At 45.4% G+C, this 18,555-nt stretch overlaps 1 protein-coding gene across 4 annotated transcripts in view; it reads right to left on the minus strand.

Annotated features, from left to right (window-relative positions):
* The window catches only part of ZFAT (zinc finger and AT-hook domain containing), a 236,029-nt gene that overhangs the window by 16,067 nt on the left and 201,407 nt on the right, over nt 1-18,555 (minus strand). The gene's annotated exons all lie outside the window — the stretch shown is intronic.

Raw genomic sequence — 18,555 nt, forward strand, 5'->3', positions numbered from 1 at the left:
TCTCCTTGAAGAGGTCCTTTACATCCCTTGTAAGTTGGATTCCTAGGTATTTTATTCTCTTTGAAGCAATTGTGAATGGAAGTTCATTCCTGATTTGGCTGTTTGTCTGTTACTGGTGTATAAGAATGCTCGTGATTTTTGCACATTAATTTTGTATCCTGAGACTTTGCTGAAGTTGCTTATCAGCTTAAGGAGATTTTGGGCTGAGACAATGGGGTTTTCTAAATATACAATCATGTCATCTGCAAATAGGGACAATTTGGCTAGCCATAAGTAGAAAGCTGAAACTGGATCCTTTCCTTACTCCTTATACGAAAATTAATTCAAGATGGATTAGAGACTTAAATGTTAGACCTAATACCATAAAAATCCTAGAGGAAAACCTAGGTAGTACCATTCAGGACATAGGCATGGGCAAAGACTTCATGTCTAAAACACCAAAAGCAACGGCAGCAAAAGCCAAAATTGACAAATGGGATCTCATTAAACTAAAGAGCTTCTGCACAGCAAAAGAAACTACCATCAGAGTGAACAGGCAACCTACAGAATGGGAGAAAATTTTTGCAATCTACTCGTCTGACAAAGGGCTAATATCCAGAACCTACAAAGAACTCAAACAAATTTACAAGAAAAAAACAAACAACCCCATCAAAAAGTGGGCAAAGGATATGAACAGACATTTCTCAAAAGAAGACATTCATACAGCCAACAGACACATGAAAAAATGCTCATCATCACTGGCCATCAGAGAAATGCAAATCAAAACCACAATGAGATACCATCTCACACCAGTTAGAATGGCGATCATTAAAAAATCAGGAAACAACAGGTGCTGGAGAGGATGTGGAGAAATAGGAACACTTTTACACTGTTGGTGGGATTGTAAACTAGTTCAACCATTATGGAAAACAGTATGGCGATTCCTCAAGGATCTAGAACTAGATGTACCATATGACCCAGCCATCCCATTACTGGGTATATACCCAAAGGATTATAAATCATGCTGCTATAAAGACACATGCACACGTATGTTTATTGCAGCACTATTCACAATAGCAAAGACTTGGAATCAACCCAAATGTCCATCAGTGACAGATTGGATTAAGAAAATGTGGCACATATACACCATGGAATACTCTGCAGCCATAAAAAAGGATGAGTTTGTGTCCTTTGTAGGGACATGGATGCAGCTGGAAACCATCATTCTTAGCAAACTATCACAAGAACAGAAAACCAAACACCGCATGTTCTCACTCATAGGTGGGAACTGAACAATGAGATCACTTGGACTCGGGAAGGGGAACATCACACACTGGGGCCTATCATGCGGAGGGGGGAGGGGGGAGGGATTGCTTTGGGAGTTATACCTAATGTAAATGACGAGTTGATGGGTGCAGCACACCAACATGGCACAAGTATACATATGTAACAAACCTGCACGTTATGCACATGTACCCTACAACTTAAAGTATAATAATAATAAATAAATTAAAAAAAAAGTCTCTAATCCACCTTGAATTAATTTTCGTATAAAGAGTAAGGAAAGGGTTTAGTTTCCTGACCACATCGTTATGTTTTTATTTCATTTTCTCATTGTTGCTTTAACAAATTACTAGAAATTTAGCAGCTTAAAACAACACAAATGTATCATCTTTCAGTTCTAGAGTTCAGAAGTTTGAAATGGGTCTCACTGAGCTAAAATCAACACGTCAGCAGGGCTGTGTTCCCGGCTGGAGACCTTAGGAGAGAATCTACCTCCTTGGCTTTTCCAGTTTCTAAAGGCCCCTGCACCTCCTTGGCTTGTGGCCTGCTTCCATCTTCAAAGCCAACAACATTTGGTGGAGTCTTTCGTATGATGTCATCGCTCTGGTTCTGACCCTACTGCCTTCCTCTTCCCTGTTTAAGGACACGTGTGATCACAGTAAGCCCATGTGCATAATCCAGGATAATCTCCCTATCTTGGATTCAGCTAATTAGCAACCTTAATTCCCGCCTGCCATGTAAAACCTAACATATTTGCAGGTTCTGGGGATAAGGACGTGGACATCTCTGGGGCACCATCGTCCTGCCTACCACTATATCTTGGTATTGTCATGTCTGAATATTAAAATGCTCAATTTCTTATTATTTTATTATTAATAACTTTCCATTTACTTCTCGTTATTTCAGTTAGGACACTAGAGTTTTTTGTTGCTGCTTTTTTGTTTTTAAGTCACGCATGTGTAGGAATGTACTCATTTCAAGAGAGTAAAAGGAGTGTTATAAGGTAGTCATTATTCAGTGGGAGTCCTGGGTCCATCGGGTTGAGACTCCATGTGCTACGGGCAAGCAACTGCCCTTCTAGGAAGAGCTGCCCTGCTGTTGCCCAGCCCTGCCTGTGACTAGGATGGCTCAACTGGTCTCCAATTCCCCTTCCTCTCCTGTTGTTCTCATTACCATCTGATTCACTCATGTCTTGTTTCTCAGATGCTTTCATACCTCAAGAACAAAGGAAGGGGTGCAATTCATTATTTCCTCCCAAACGGCCAACATCTTCTACGGTCCCTTCCACTCAGAAATTCACAGACTCCATGTTATTGTTAGAATTAGAGGACTGCAGACAAAAATCCAAATACAACCCAACAACAAGAATGAAAAAAGAACACTGCAGTCGATTCTTGCAGGTAGAATATTCCCCTGTGTGTGTTGAAGCTCTGGGGAAGGAGCCTTATTTTTTCCAGTGATTAGGGTTTCACTCACTGCTTAAATTATAACCAAGTAATAGCTTCCTTTTCATTCTCAAAAGGGGGACTGGCAGCACCATTTTACAAGGTTAACAAGCAAGCACATTTGCTTTCACAACCCTAGGTGAGGAGTGGAGCTGTATAAGTCAGAAACAAAGGGAAACAGCAAACACAATCCTGAATTTATAGACGAAAGAAAAGGCATAAATGAATGTGGTTTGTAAAAAACATCATAAATTGCTAACTCCAGAAATACATACCTATACAGGACCAAAATAAGGGTATTCTGAGAGGGCATTATGTGCAAGAAACTTGTGGAAATATCAGAAGATATTCACAGGCAGGAAGAAACCACTCCATACATCAATGGAGATTTAAAGCCTTTTAAGGAGGAAAGAAAGCACAGGCAGTGAGGAAGGCCATGATTCGTTCCACTGTCAGGCTAGACACCTTTCATGGAGGAAGACAGGGTAATGCTGCGTCTCCACCCTATTTTTCTCTTGGTTGTAAGTAGACAGCACACACATTTTCTTTCCCGAAAGTATAAATCCCACGCGCAGTCCAAAGCCTAGGTTGTAAAGGCAGCTTGCTAACAGCAGTCACCACCCATCTCCTGTGTCACCTGGGTCTCTGCAACACTGAGACTCCACTATCGCCAACACAGCTGCAACCCTGTTTCCTAAGCCCCAGGCACTGGAGAGCTCTGCTGCCACCTGCAATACGGACTTGTCCACCAGGTCCCTGGGCCTGAGGGGAACGGGAAGGGCCAGCTCTCTTCATTGAGAGAGAAGGACCTTGGAAACAGGAAGAGAGGAGCAATGCAGGCTTCTTGACCTCGGCGCTGTAAGAAGAGGATGAATAGGTTCCCATACTGGCCAAACCAACTCAGTGGGCAACAGAAAGAGGATGCCTATGACTAGAGCATCCTGTACCTTTTGCTTGTCTTGGCAGTCTAGGCGTAGCTTAGTTTGGTCTGAATGATCATTTGACTAGAAAAGGAAACCTTCTCTCATAAATTGTGGGAAGCTAGAGAGATCCACATGGTAGAGAGAGTGTGTGGGAAAGAAAAGAGACAGCGGGGCGGGGGGCAGTGCCTGACACAGGGCAGGTGCGTGAGGTGCAACACTCATGACTGCTCCTGGATGCCGGCCCTCCCTGGAGGAAGTGTCTGCTGCCCCCTCCCCTCCCCAGCTAAGCCAAGCTCCCATGCACTTAAGCTGCTGCCTGTGTGCTTCACACATCCCCTCCACACCATCATGCCATAGCCACAGGGCACCCAGCTTATAGTAGGCGCTCAATAAACACTGAATTGAATTATTCAAATGTGGACCCCAGGAGATATTTCAAAGCTGTGCTGAAACAGTTCAGAGCAGATTCACCATGAAAGGGAAGGAGGCAGGCAGAGCTTCTCCCTCCTCACAAATATCTTTTGATATTCAGACACATTTATTATGCATAATACTTGACTTCCTTCACCTTTAAGCACGCATACACTGAATCTCTATTTGATTTAGTGCCAGGCCTGGCGTGGCAGCTCTACAGCATTGCCTGGTCCTCACACAGGGAGCACTCTCTTCCCTACACATTCTCCTCTCTCCACACCCCTGTCTGGTGATCCCAGAACAGCTGTGCAGCTGTTGGGGTTGGGCAAATATTTCAGATTTTTTCTCACCCAAGTCCCCTCCACTGTACTTTAGGATTAGTTTCCTTTGTACATTTCCACCTTCCTGACTTTCACAAAATCACCCGTGTGACCATCCTTGCAGGCCCCAGCCTTTCTCATTGCTGGTGGCTCGGTCAACCTGAAGGGCAGGTGCTCGATAAAGCTGCGGGGATGGGATCGATCCTCTGCCCTTTCGTGGGCCACCTCGAGGATGCTGTCTTGGTGCCTGCTGGGGAAGGGCTTGGCTTCTTTCCCCAGCTGACGCACACTCTTCTCCCCGTAATTAAGCAATCTGCTTCCACTAGCAGTTTCTTTCCCAGTACTTTAACATGAGTGACCTGAAGCCTCCACAGAAACCCAATAGGGCCTTGCTGGTCACCGAGCAGAGAAGGAAAACGGAGCTGGCAGGACCCAGATCGTATTCCTCCCTGGACAACCACAGAGCGACATCCCTTGCCCAAGGTAGAAAAGCCAAACTCCCCAGAATAAAGTGGTTTTTTGTTTGTTTGTTTAAAATATGTTTATCACAACAAAACACAAACCATTTAAATCACTCATCAAACTTATCGAGGTAAGTTCATTAGTAGCAAGCATATCTAAGAACAGAAAAAGAAACTGGCTATCTCTTCTTATTTTGAGCACCAGTGAAGCTTGGACATTCACCCTACTGGTGTTGACATGACAGTCTCAGATCTTATGCTGAAACCCCAGAGAGACACCAGCTCCTGCTCTTCAAATCCACATGACCCACATACTTCTCTCTCAGAGTAGGAAGATCTACTTAATTCAACTTAATTCAACTCTCTTTTGGCCTAGTCATAAGTCCCTCTCACACAGAACCACCTCCTACCCAGCTCCTCTTACCTTGGGCAATGCTCTCAGCTCAGGCTGCTGTCACAAAGCAGCACAAGTTGAGTGACTCATAAGCAACAGCAATCTATCTCTTACAGTTCTGGCGGCTAGAAGTCTGAGATCAGGGAGCCAGCATGGTTAGGTTACAGTGCAGGCCCCCCTTCCAAGGGCAGATTATTGACCTGTAATTGTATTCTGACATGCTAGAAAGAGAGATCAAGCTCTCTCCCCTCTTATTAAGGCACTCGTCCTATTCATGGGGCTCCACCCGCATGACCTAATCACCTCCCAAAGAACCCACCTCCAAATACCATCATTTTGGGAATCAGATTGCGATCATATGAACTTAGGGGAGAACATGAACATTTGGTCCATCACAATGCCTCCCCCAGGGCCTCCTCTAAGGGAATTACTCACAATGACTCAACTGAAAGGACACAAAGATAGATGTGTACCCGCCCCCCACCCGCTACACCCTTGTTCTGCTCTCTAATCTTTGCACAGAGATTTCGTAAGTTCTGTGAGTACCTGGTTTTCTGCACGTACCAGAGATTTTGTTTTGCACATACCAGAGATTTTGTAAGTTCTGAGGCAAGGTCACAAGACGTGTTTAAGTAAGATAAACTCTTGCTGCCATAAACCTGCTCTCCCGCCTCAAAGTTTGAACCAAAATATCAGAAATGGTGGGAACCAATCATAGTTAGCCAAATCGCCTTGTTCAAACACTAGCCAATCATATATCTGATTTGTATAATAACTCTATGCCCACTTTTCTTAGACTATATAACACTGCTCGGAGCTCAGTGGGGGAGCTCTCCTGCCCGTCTCGTTTCACGAGCGAAGGAGAGTTCCAGGTTCGAACCTGTAATAAAGATCCTTGCTGCTTAGCTTTGACTCTGGACTCTGGTGGTCTTGTTCGAGGAATAAACGGTCTGGGTATAACACAACAACTGGAGTTTGTAAGGGGTCAAATGATTCTGAGCCACAATCATGTTAATTTGTATAACCTATGTGTTTACCTCCCTGGACCAAGCAACAAGCTCTGCCATGAGAGGTAGCATCTGGCACAGTGTGGTGGCTCACACCTGTAATCCCAACACTTCAGGAGGCCAAGGCGGGCAGATCACTTGAGCACGGTAGCTCGAGACCAGCCTGTGCAACATGGTGAAATCCTGTCTCTAGAAAAAATACAAAAATTAGCCAGACACAGTGGTTCACACCTGTGGTCCCAGCTACTCTGGAGGCTGGAGTGGGAGGATCACTTGAGTTGGGGAGGTTGAGGCTGCAGTGACCCATAATCATGCCACTATACTCCAGCCTTGGTGACAGAGTGAGACCCTGTCTCAAAAAAAAAGGAAAAAAAAAAGGTGGTGTCTTATCCACCCTGGACTCCTGATGCCAAGCACAGAGCCTAGACAATGCCACATCAGCACTCACCTGCTAAATGGAAGCGACCAGAAGCAGAAATGGCTGTGGCTGAATTCTACATGCACAGTGAGAGGTAAGGAGCTATGCTGTTTCCATGATCACAGGAGCTAAGATTTATTGACCCAGCCATGTGCCAGGCACAGGGCCAGTGGCTTCATCTTGCATAATTAGGTGTAATGCATACAACAGCCCCTTGGAGTAAGTTCCATGATCTTCCCATTATACAGATGGGGAAACACAAGTTCAAAGAAGAGAAGTATTTTGTCCAAGGTCACACACTATTATGTGACAGATCCAGGGTTCCAGCCCAAGCAGTCTGGCTGTCTTTCAGCCCCTTGCTACACCACTGGCTGTGCCAAGGGCTCCTCCATCCACTGTGACATGAGCTGGGGTGACTCCCATGAAACGGGCTTCTCCAGAGATACCCCCTTGTGCTGTCCATCTGGGGCAGGGGGACTCTGTCCCAGAGGCCTGCATCTCCTGTGGTAGGGTATGCACTGCCAGCCTGGAGAGTACGAGGCTGCTCAGCACAAGTCACACCCAGGGCAACTGTGCCCCACTAGCTCAGCTTTCCGACATCTGATCTGGCATTCATGGTTTTGAATGCCTATGAAGCCTCTAAAATGTACCAGGCCCTGAGCCAAGTGCTAGAGATCCCAGACACGGGTGAGACCAAATTATCACCTGCTCTCATGGAGCTTCCAGTTTGCTGGGGGGAAAAGCCATGGGTGTCAACCACACTAGATATGGTCTGTGATACAGTTCCTAAGACCTGTGATGGGGTGAGGGAGGGTACTCCTCCTCCGCGGCCCCATCTTCACCACTGCCTGGAGAGGGAGGACAGCTTCTGCCCCTCTGAAAATATTCCCTTCCTAATTGCACCCTCAGGGCAGGAAGGACCTGACAATCCGAGAGCTGAAGCTGACCACAGGGTCTAACCTGATGTGTCCTAATGGGCAGGGTTATCCTGACATGCAGGGACCCCCCCGTAGGTTGGGCTCCTTCTTGGAGTGTTTGCTTTTATGCAGAAGCAGCTGTTCCTGGATCTTGAGCCTCCCACAGTCAGCACGGGTGGGGTGGGTCTTCTTGAAACATCCCACCATGAAGCAAGAAGGAAAATGGAGGGAGAAAGGCGGGCACCTTGCTGTTGGGCCTTGTGGGCCATGGAGAGCTTCTATTCTAAGTTTACTGGAGACTTTCTGAGCTATTGGAGGATTTTAAAGTAAGGGTTACTGTGATGTAATGATACTTCTAAAAGATCGCTCTGGCTTCTATGTGAAAACTGGATCTCAGAGCAGCAGGATGGAAAGACAAGAGCATCCTCTGTAAGCCAGGGGAGGGGGACTGACAGCTGAGAACAGGCTTCTAAAATTCTAATGTGCAGGATGCCCCCGCTGCTGGTTACACACAGAGCCTGATTTGGGAGGGGTGCAGTGAAGCCAGGGACTCTGCATTTCTCACAAGCCCCCTGATGCTGACATCGCTGGCCCGGGGACCACATTTTGGGTAGCAAGGGCTTAAATGGGTAGCTGGGAGCCAGAGGGACTATTTGAGGCCCCTTGTGAAGCAGGAGCCCACCACATGTGCTGACAGGGCAGACGTCCGGTGGGAGAGGCAAGGAGGCAAGAGGGCCTCCCAGGTTCTGGCATAGACACTGGAGTGGCCTGGAAGCCCTCCACCAGGTGGGGACACCAGATGGATAGAAGGAGTAGGAAGGAGGGGGACCCCAAGAGTTCTTGTTTCGGGGAATTCCTCTGGCCAGGATTGGAGACTACTGTTCTGGTGAGAATGAAAAACAAGGGCCACCCTGAGGCGCGACAAGTCCACAGAGGACCCACATCACTCTCCTCCATATGTGGGACAGCTCTCGCTCACTCTCGTCAGGGCTATTACAGCCTGGCCTTGGCCCCGAACTTGAACCAGACCAAGTGATCTCAGCCAGCAAGGACTACTTCCCAGGGTGAAGCTGCCTGGAGCAGAGATGTCAATTAAAACCGACCTGCCTTGGCTAAGGACATGGGTCAGGAAACAGGCACCAAGCAAACAGTAATAAACCCAGCAGTATTAAAACTCAAATAAAGTGGGATTCTGCAAATAGAACCAGTCAAGGCTGCAGCTTCTTGGGGCATAATAGCAGAAAGATGGGGACTTAGGAAAAGCCAAGTTGAGTAGATGAGCATCCTCCAGTTAGCTAAGGATGGCTTGTATGGGAAAAAGGCATCATAATGAAATAGAGAATAACCTTTGTTCTCTGTTTTCAAACCATTTCTCATATGGCCACAGATATATCATGGGGTTTACTTTTACTTTAAAAATTTCACAAAGAAATGGAATTTTCTGTAACTACTATAGTGTAAGAGAGCTAAGCAAGTAATAAAAGAGCTTTGGGAGAGGATGCAATGTGGAGTAGCAGCCGTCCAAAGTCATACCAGAAGCAGAAGTCTCTGAAAGAAGTTTTAGTTAAGACAAAGAAAAAGAAAAGGTTCAAACAACTACAGGAGAACTAAGAAAGGCCTACAAAGGACAAGAGTCGGCATTAAGTGACAAGGGAGAGTAACCCATTGCCAAGACTGTGAATGAACTTTTTGTTTCTGAATCTCCATGCTAAAGGTCACCATTCCGCAACAACACAAAGAATATTCTATAAGGAATGTGAAGTATGAGAACACTTTTAAGAGGCTACCTGCATGTATAATTAGGACCTTCATACAATTAAAGTTGGCAGAGGCCCGGGATCAAACGAATTGCACTGCAGAGTTCATTAGGCAGGAGCCTAACCTCACCAGCCAACAAAAGCGTGCAGCTGAAAAGTGGTTGTCATAGTAAGGGCTACGATACAGGGAAAAAAACAAAAGTCATCAGTGAGACTTCAGGATTTTACCGAGATCAAAAGGACTTGGCATTAGAAGATAAAAGTAAAACCTGGATTATAGGTATCTATTAGAAATCCTGAGCATATGCCTAAGAATCTAGTATTAGATCATCTGAGGCCTAAGAAGCGCGCTGGGTGCATATGCTCTCAGTCCTGGAGATACGCAACCAATTTGACTGCCCACAGAGGACACATGCAGTTCTCTTGCCTGGGTCTTCCACAGGCATTTGAATCCATCGTGACTCATTACACTACAGAGTCTGCAAGCATGGAGTAGGGGTGACACCCAAATACAATGAAAAATAACAGAAAATACAAGCAGTTATGGCAGATGGAAACTGCTGTTACCATCAATTCTTTTACAATTATACATACTTTTAATCTTCTTGGAAGGATTTGATTCCTTAGATGAGCCACAATAACGACAGAAGAAAACTGTTAACAGGAAAGTGGAGTAAATGATACAACTGAAGATGCTAGGGTTCCATTATGGCGTGAGAGAATACAGGTCTGCTGTTGTAATGTACCACTCAGCACAGGCAAGATGAAATGAAGTCAAAGGAAGCTTTGAAGGGGAAAGGTGAGTGGAGAGAAAAGTAAGAGAAAAGCCAGCCAGTGACTCTCCTTTTATCTGCACTGTAAGAATTGTGTTGAACTTAGGGAGAGACTTGTTTACAGTAGAAGTCAAAAAAGTGCCTCTGTGGGAACAAGAAAAGGAAAATTCCATTAACTCACCAGTTATTTGAGCTTAGAGGGATAACAGAAAAATGGGATGGACTTCACTCAATCCTTTTTGTGGCTAGGATTAGAGAAGAGATCTCACCTCGGTCCCACTTTAAGACAATTCAGATGGCCAGGCTCTCTTACGCCACAATCTGTAAAGAGTTAGAAGAGTATCTTGCACCAATAGGGTTCTTCTGTCAGATCTTTTGCTGTGTAACTACAATCACAGTTGTAGAATAGAGCGCTTGTTTTTAAAAGTAAAAATAAAAATAGATTTTGAAGCCTCATATAAATCACTTTCTAGATACCCCTCCTCATTATTTCGTCACAAGTCTTATAAAATGTTCAACATCTGCCCCCCGACAGGAGGAGGCCGGTCTGAGCATCCCTTCAGGTGGCCCACAGGGCACCAGGCTTCTCTCAAGCCAGAGGCTGCACCTAAGAAGTCGCTTCCGCAGAGTGGCTTCTCCCCACCAGGAGCCCTTGTCCAGATGGGCAGGAGAAAGGGGTCAGGGGACCACATTACTCAGGGCCTTAAATTAAAACATGACAGACTGGACATGCACTTCCTTGCAAACAGGCAACTGATGTATGTGGTCTCCACTGAAGTAGAGTGCCTTTTCTTACAAAAAATAATGAACTGCAAATAACAAATAGCAATTCCAATGCTGGGTGGCAACCAACATATGTCTTCCAGCAAGAACTGCTACTTAAGCTCCCTCTCAGACTTCACACTGTATGCTGAGCCCAGGGTGGGAGCTCTGCCTGCTCTTCTCCCAACACTGCCAACCATCATGGGGACCCACCTGAAGGCTGAAGGTAGCAGAGGTTGTGTAGAAGCAGTTGGGAGAAGAAAGTGGGGTGATTTGGGCAAAGTTGGGGTTCCTGCTTGGTTTTCTGTTTGTTTCATTTTGATCAGTGGTTAAAGCATGTCGGAGGAGCACTTGGGTTTTTGAACAAGATTAAGGCAGAATAATTCTGTGCTGTGCCCAGCTAAGGGCCTGCATGGGGAAGAGGCGGGTGTCCATGGGTCTGAGGCAGTCCAAATTGCTCCTTCCCACTGAGGCCCCACGACACAGTGCGGAAGCATCCAGCACATTGCAGGGAAAACAACCAACAGAAGAGAGGGGCAACCCCAGGAGGCACTAAAACTGGCAGACAGTGTGTGTGACGCCCCATCCCCACCCCAGGCTCATAAGCCAGGGGCAGCCAACTCCCGGGCTGCAGGGAAAATGCCCCATGTGGACAGAGACACGGGCCTGCCACGTAGCGTGCTGCTAACACTAGTTCCTACTGGACATCTACTCCCATGCGGGCAGTGGCAACAATGGTCTGCTTGCTCATGGCCAGGAAGACTGAGTGGAGTGCTGGCGCTCCATGGGGGACTCCTGGGGGTCAGTGCACCGTGCTGGCACAGTCCTCAGCTGTGACTCTCTCAAAGACACGCAGGATGGAGCTGATTCCTGAACCCTGAACCAAAATCTCAACTGTGATAGAAATATGGATCTGCCAATGGATGTGTTTTCTGGAAGCTACTAAAACACCATGAAATCTGTCCACCAAAATTGTCTCTGTGAAACTGAGAATTTCACCCTTGAATCAAATAACACCCTTTCACTGACAAAGAGACACTCACACCCCGAAACACATTTGTACATGCGTAATAGTTTATTTTATGTGTCAACTTGACTGAGCCATGGGTGCCCAGATATTTGGTCATACATTATTCTAGGTATGGCTGTGATGGTGTTCTGGGATGAGATTAACATTTAAACTGGCAGACTGAATAAAGCAAATGGCCCTCGCTAGTGTGGGTGGGGCCCATCCAATCAGCTGATGGCCTAAATAGAATAAAAAAGTTGATCCTCCCCTTTTGAAAAGGAGGGAATTCTTCCTCCCAACAGCCTTCAAGCTGGCACACTGGTTTTTCCTGCCTTTGATCTCAAGCTGAAACACTGGCCCTTCCTGCATCCCAAGCCTGCAGGCTTTCAAACTGGAGTCACACCATTGGCTCTCCTGGGACCCCAGCCTGCTGACAGCAGACATTGCGATTTTTCAGCTTCCACAGTCACATCAGCCAATTCCTTCTTTTACACACACACACACACACACACGCACACAAACACATACACACACCCCTGTGAGTTCTGTTTCTCTGAGCAACTCTTACAAACACAATGTATTTCTTATCAGGTCTCAGTAAAGCAAGAATGGTGACCAAGTCACAGAGAAGCAGGCTTGGCAAAGTGCATGCTTCTGGACAGCCTCACTTGGACGAGACTGCATCAGGTGAGCTTTTATACACAGGGGAATGTCCTGTCCATTCATACATGCACATGGACTGAAAAGCAACTTCTACAATGAACGAATGACTCACACCACTTCACTGGGAGCCCAACTCCCTCCCCCATCCTCAGAGGCTGATGCCCCACAATGCCCCAGCACCCCCAGTCTGCTGTTTAGGGTAAACCCTCAGCAGTAAAAACAATACAAAATATAAAAAACACACAAAACTCAGAAAGACCGAAGATTATCACAAAGGCAAACTGTTCAATCATCCTGACCTTCTTAAAAAGAAGATGCAGTGTCATCATATGGTGTACTTATTACTTAAAACACCCCCAGGGAAAGAAGAAAGGGCATGGTGCAGTAGCTGGCTTGGTGGACCCAGGAACCACAGGCCAAGACAAATGTCAGTGACAGTCTTAGACAGGCACCGATTGTTCTGCTAAATATCAAAGGGCAGGAATGCTCAGTGCAGGTTCACTATTTGCAAAAACCAATATATAGTCACTTGTTAAAAATGCCAGTGTGACTTCAAGAGGGTAACATAGGTCAGGAAGCCGATGGCAAAAGGACATTGTGCCCTAGGATATGCCATAAGGCCACAAAGTGTTTGGATTCCCAGTAGGCAGAAGGGAGAGACCAGGCTGAGATAATTCTGAGGCTTGGAATCCCTGTCCCATGTTACAACCAGGCAAGTCATTACTCTATGCAGGGCCTCTTTTACCACCCCTACCTCTGCCTCCAGTCACCCAGCTGGCACCAGCCACAAGCCCCTGCTCCCACCCTACACTCACAAAGCCTCCCTGCTCAGCACCTGCCCCTACCCCAGACCCAGGTCCATGGGCCCCTGGTGCTCCCCATAGCACTCCTGGGTCCCTGGGCCACCTCCCTAAAGCATTCATCACTCTCGATTGGAACTGCCTGTTTAGGGCTGCATTTTCCATACCTCTCGGCCAGTTCTGCTTGTTCTTTTTTCCACTGCACTTTTTGCCGCTAACGTACTATTATAATTTACTTATTACATGTGTGTGAATTGGCTATCTACCCCAATTAAAACGTAAGCTTCTCAACCATATCATCCATCTGATTCGTTCACTGAACTATCCCAAGTGTTGAGAACAGTGTCTGGCTGGTAAAAGCAGCTCAAGGAGTATTTGTTGTATGAAAAAATAAGTCATTTCCCTTGTTAGACCATTTGCCTCTTAAGAGTGGGAACTATCTTAATTCTGTAGCCGATTGGTGGGCACAGTGATGCCCATGGCTCTCAACCAAAGATGTCCACATCCTTATCTTTGAGGCCTGTGAATATGTGGCCTTACATAGTAAAGAAGAATGTGCAGATGTGATCACATTAAGGATCTGGTGATGGAGAAGCCATCCCAGATGGATAGTCCTGGATTATTTGGGTGGGTCCAATGTCATCAGAAGGGCCCTTAAAAAAGGGAGTAGGAAGGCTGGCAATTTGACCCCAGAAGCAGAGGTCAGAGTGAGTGGATGTGAGAACTTACCCTGCCGTTGGCGGTTCTGGGGATGCAGGAAGGGAGCCTTGGGTCAAGGAGTGCGGGTGGCCTCTAGATGCCAAAAAAGGCAAGAAAGGAATCTTTCCCAGAAACACTAGCTCTCTCGACACCTTGATTTTAGCACAGGAACCACTACAGACTTCTGACCTCCAGAATTGTAAGACAGTATAAGTTTGTGTTGTTTCAAACCATAAATTTGTGGTAATTTGTGGCAGTGGCGATAGGAAATCAACACAACCAGAGAGTGAACACATGGCAGTTGCTCAGTAAATGCCTACTAAATGAGTGCCTGTCAACCATAAATACAGTGTTACTTTGTGTAGGGAAAAGAGAGAGAGATCAGACTGTTACTGTGGCTATGTAGAAAGGGAAGACATAAGAAATTCCACTTTGACCTGTACCTTGAACAATTGGTTTGCTGAGATGCTATTAATTTGTAACTTTGCCCCAGCCACTTTGCCCCAACTTTGAGCTCACAAAAACATGTGTTGTATGGAATCAAGGTTTAAGGGATCTAGGGCTGTGCAGGATGTGCCTTGTTAACAAAATGTTTACGAGCAGTATGCTTGGTAAAAGTCATCGCCATTCTCTAGTCTCAATAAACCAGGGGCACAATGCACTGCGGAGAGCCACAGGGACCTCTGCCTTGGAAAGCCGGGTATTGTCCACGGTTACTCCCCATGTGATAGTCCGAAATATGTCCTCGTGGGATGGGAAAGATCCGACTGTCCCCCAGCCCAACACCTGTAAAGCGTCTGTGCTGAGGTGGATTAGTAAAAGAGGAAGGCCTCTGTCTCCTGCCTGCCCCTGGGAACTGAAGGTCTCGTTATAAAACTCTATTGTACATCTGTTCAATTCTGAGATAGGAGAAAAACCGCCCTATGGCGGGAGGCGAGACATGTTGGCAGCCATGCTGCTTTGTTATTCTTTACTCCACTGAGATGTTTGGGCGGAGAAAAGCATAAATCTAGCCTACGTGCGCATCCAGGCATAGTACCTCCCCTTGAACTTAATTATGACATAGATTCTTTTGCTCACATGTTTTTGCTGACCTTATTATCACCCTGCTCTCCTACCGCATTCCTCTTGCTGAGATAGTGAAAATAATAATCAATAAAAACTGAGGGAACTCAGAGACCGGTGCCGGTGCAGCCCTTGGTATGCTGAGTGCTGGTCTCCTGGGCCCACTGTTGTTTCTCTATACTTTGTCTCTGTGTCTTATTTCTTTTCTCAGTCTCTTGTCCCACCTGACAAGATATACCCACAGGTGTGGAGGGGCACGCCACCCCTTCGAGTCTAAAATAAAATCCAATCCATAAGAACATCCACGAGTGATTTAAGCCATGAGCCACTGGTGATGACGGTTGCTGTTATTTTCTTCGGTTTTTCTTTTCCTTTAAATAACTAATTTTGACTCAGAGATGCTCATGATAGCATTTCCTGTGCGGCTAGCTGTCTTCCATCTACCTTCTTAGGCAGTTCTATTTATCGAATACAAATTTCCTCCTCGTAAAACCTTAACGCAAGATTTAACAACAATAACAAAAGGAATCACCTTATTTAATGAAAACTGTTAGGTTTAACAAACACACACTTAGTGGCACTCAGGTTCTCACGTGGGCCCTTCTACCAGGCTGGAAGCGGGGCACGCAAGCATGATTCTTTCTGAGCGTTTGGAGATGCTCAGGCCCCGTGAATCTATTTTTAATGATGACACTCAAGAAAAGAGAGAAAGTGACGAGAAGTCATTGAAAACACATTTCTGCGTCCAACAGAGAATTTAAATGGCCTCAATTATGGGCAAAATCTTTTCCTTGTCTCTTCAAAGAGCAAGAAGCAAATCGTTTTTTTCCCAGCTCTCTTCTCTCCAACCCTGCCAGCCCCACACCAGGCCTGCCATTACTTTCATCCCAGAAGCTAAAAACTCCAAAAGACTTGGGATTAATCACTCTCAGTGATTATTGATGAATTTTGATATATAAGATTTTTTCAGTTAACATTAATAAATCACGAAAATTATAGATAGAGTATATATCTATTTGTTTATATGAGAAATAAATTTTGAAATGTTTAACCCTCCAGAAGCAACTATGGACAATGTAGAATTTGTTTTGTTTTTGGTCTTGTGGAAGATGTATATAAAAGAGATATAAAAAGATCTCAAAACATGCTATCCCATAGTAATTTGAAACATTGTTCTGCAATATAAATCACATACTTCATGATGAGGAATTCTTGCTTTTTTCTCTCCGGCAATACTGATTTATAGGATACAGCTGAAGAATCAAAACCTCCAACATAGTCAATTCTATTTCATAACACGCATTAAGCAACTACTATGTGTGATGTCTTGGGTTGGAGCAAGAGAAAGCCCCCGATATCAAGGTGCCTCCCACAGGAGGAAAAGCTTTCCTCTTTCCAACTGGTGCACCAGGGTTCACATGTCAGTGCTTCAGCACAGCTATCAAGCAGGCATAATTTCTTGACTAAAAAACCCTAAGCCAGAGTTTAATTAAAAGAAAAAGGTTGAAACCAATTTTTCTAATAAATACAGCTATATTTCAACTTAAACTATAGGACAATGGAATTCAGAGGGCATCTTTTCACCTGGGAGAGCCTGAAACACTTCATTTCCTTTGCTATAGGAGTGGTGCTTAGCGTCTACCCACCCATCAGTCTGTCCATCCACTCTCCTCTCTGTCATTTACCAAGAGCTGCCTTGAGCGAGGTGCAGGGCCAGGCAGACAAGATAATGGCCAGGACATACACCTTCTTGGGGAACATTTCCAAATGCAGTTCCCCACGACTGTGTTCAACAGCACTCTTTGCTGTGTTTGCAATAAGAAAGAAGATCCTCGGAAGGGCGGCACTCTTTTCTCCTCCTGCAAACACATTTAGCTTGTTGACACTGGTGGTTCTGGATGCTTATCTGCCTCATCCCTTGTTGTGCTGTCAGTCTAATGCCTCGAAGCATATCTAAGCTGTAACCCAAACCCTGTGACCTCGTGTATCACTGCATTGCCTGCGAGGCTCAATAAATCATGTCTCCCAGCAGCAGCAAATCAATCTAGTTCTTAGAAAGAAGACACAAGTCACAATCAGAGGCGCCTTCCTGCACTCTCAAAAGGATTTCATGTGTATGAAACATTCAAATTCCTCCTGATACCATCCCAGAGAGACCCTCCTAAAGCACCAGGTCCAGGTGGGGACTCCACATGTCAAGATGCAAATGAGGAGTTTCGGAAGAGATTCATGAGACAATCTGAAGACGGCAACCTAGTAAACACCAAGAAAAGCTAAAAAGGTACTTAGCCTGGAAGGATATGAATCTTTTCTCAGCCAATGCAGACACCAGATTGCTACAGACTGAAGCATCCCGCTGCTGACTCTCCAGCTCGACTCCTGAGAGAAACCACACTGTGGAGGAGGGATTTTAGGACATGCAATCCAAACATTCATCTAGATATGCTAAGTCTTGTCCGTAGGTCAAGAAACTCAAGAGCTGAAACCGAATGTACTTACTAATTCCCCCAGAGAATTACTTGGCCTGAATTTCATGCTTTGCATTGTGCCCTGGGCACACTCAGGGGACAGTTGTGGAGATACCACTGGGATGTCCCCTCCTGGCTCATCAGGCCACCAGGGACACATCACTCAGGCGTCCCTATGTCGGTGCCTCATTAAGAAATATCTTGTTAGTGCCAGGAAAAGCTAACACCCTTCCTGAATTAACTGTTTAACGCCTCCTTTCTGTTTCCTGTTATACAATTCGGTAACAAATGTAATCAATTTCAGACAACTCTAGTAATACACACCTCTTCCAGGTCTCTCCTCACATGTCAGAGATCTTCCCCAACAACCCTTTACAAAATCATCCCAACCCACACTCCTGGATCCCACTCCTCTCCTGCTTCTCTTGCTTTACTTTTCTCCTGGCACTTGTTCACCATCTGACATCCTTTATGTCATACTGGTTTATTCGTGCTTTATCCTTTTCCCCACTGGAAAGTAACCACCATGATGGCAGACACTGGTTCTCTCCTAGACCCCAGCACTAGAACTCTGCCTGACAACAGTAGGCACTCAATAAATACCAAATGAGTCAATACAGGAGTGGCTAAATGTGAGAAACTCCATGGTTTGCATTTCTACTTTCTCTGTGAACTTGAACTTTGATTTCAGATTATAAATTTCCCTGGTTTTGATGCATTTACTGTTTTGGTTTTCTGTTTTTAAAGTATTTGTGTAAGCCAGCTAAAATCTTTTGTAAAATGAAACAACAGGTAGTAGATAGAGAGATAGGTATAAACAGATAAAAAGGATGACCTAATTATCAAACACATTGCATTTTAACAGATGGTAACGTCTCCACTGAGGACAGAAAAGGAAATGAGCCAAGCAGATAAAGGATTAATTAAGTGGAGTAACCTTTATTCCAAAACTGACCATCTCTTCCTACCAGAGCAGTATCCTGTGTTGATCTGATCA

Source organism: Macaca mulatta, chromosome 8, assembly GCF_049350105.2.
Source record: "Macaca mulatta isolate MMU2019108-1 chromosome 8, T2T-MMU8v2.0, whole genome shotgun sequence".
NCBI classification, from domain to species: Eukaryota; Metazoa; Chordata; class Mammalia; order Primates; family Cercopithecidae; genus Macaca; species Macaca mulatta.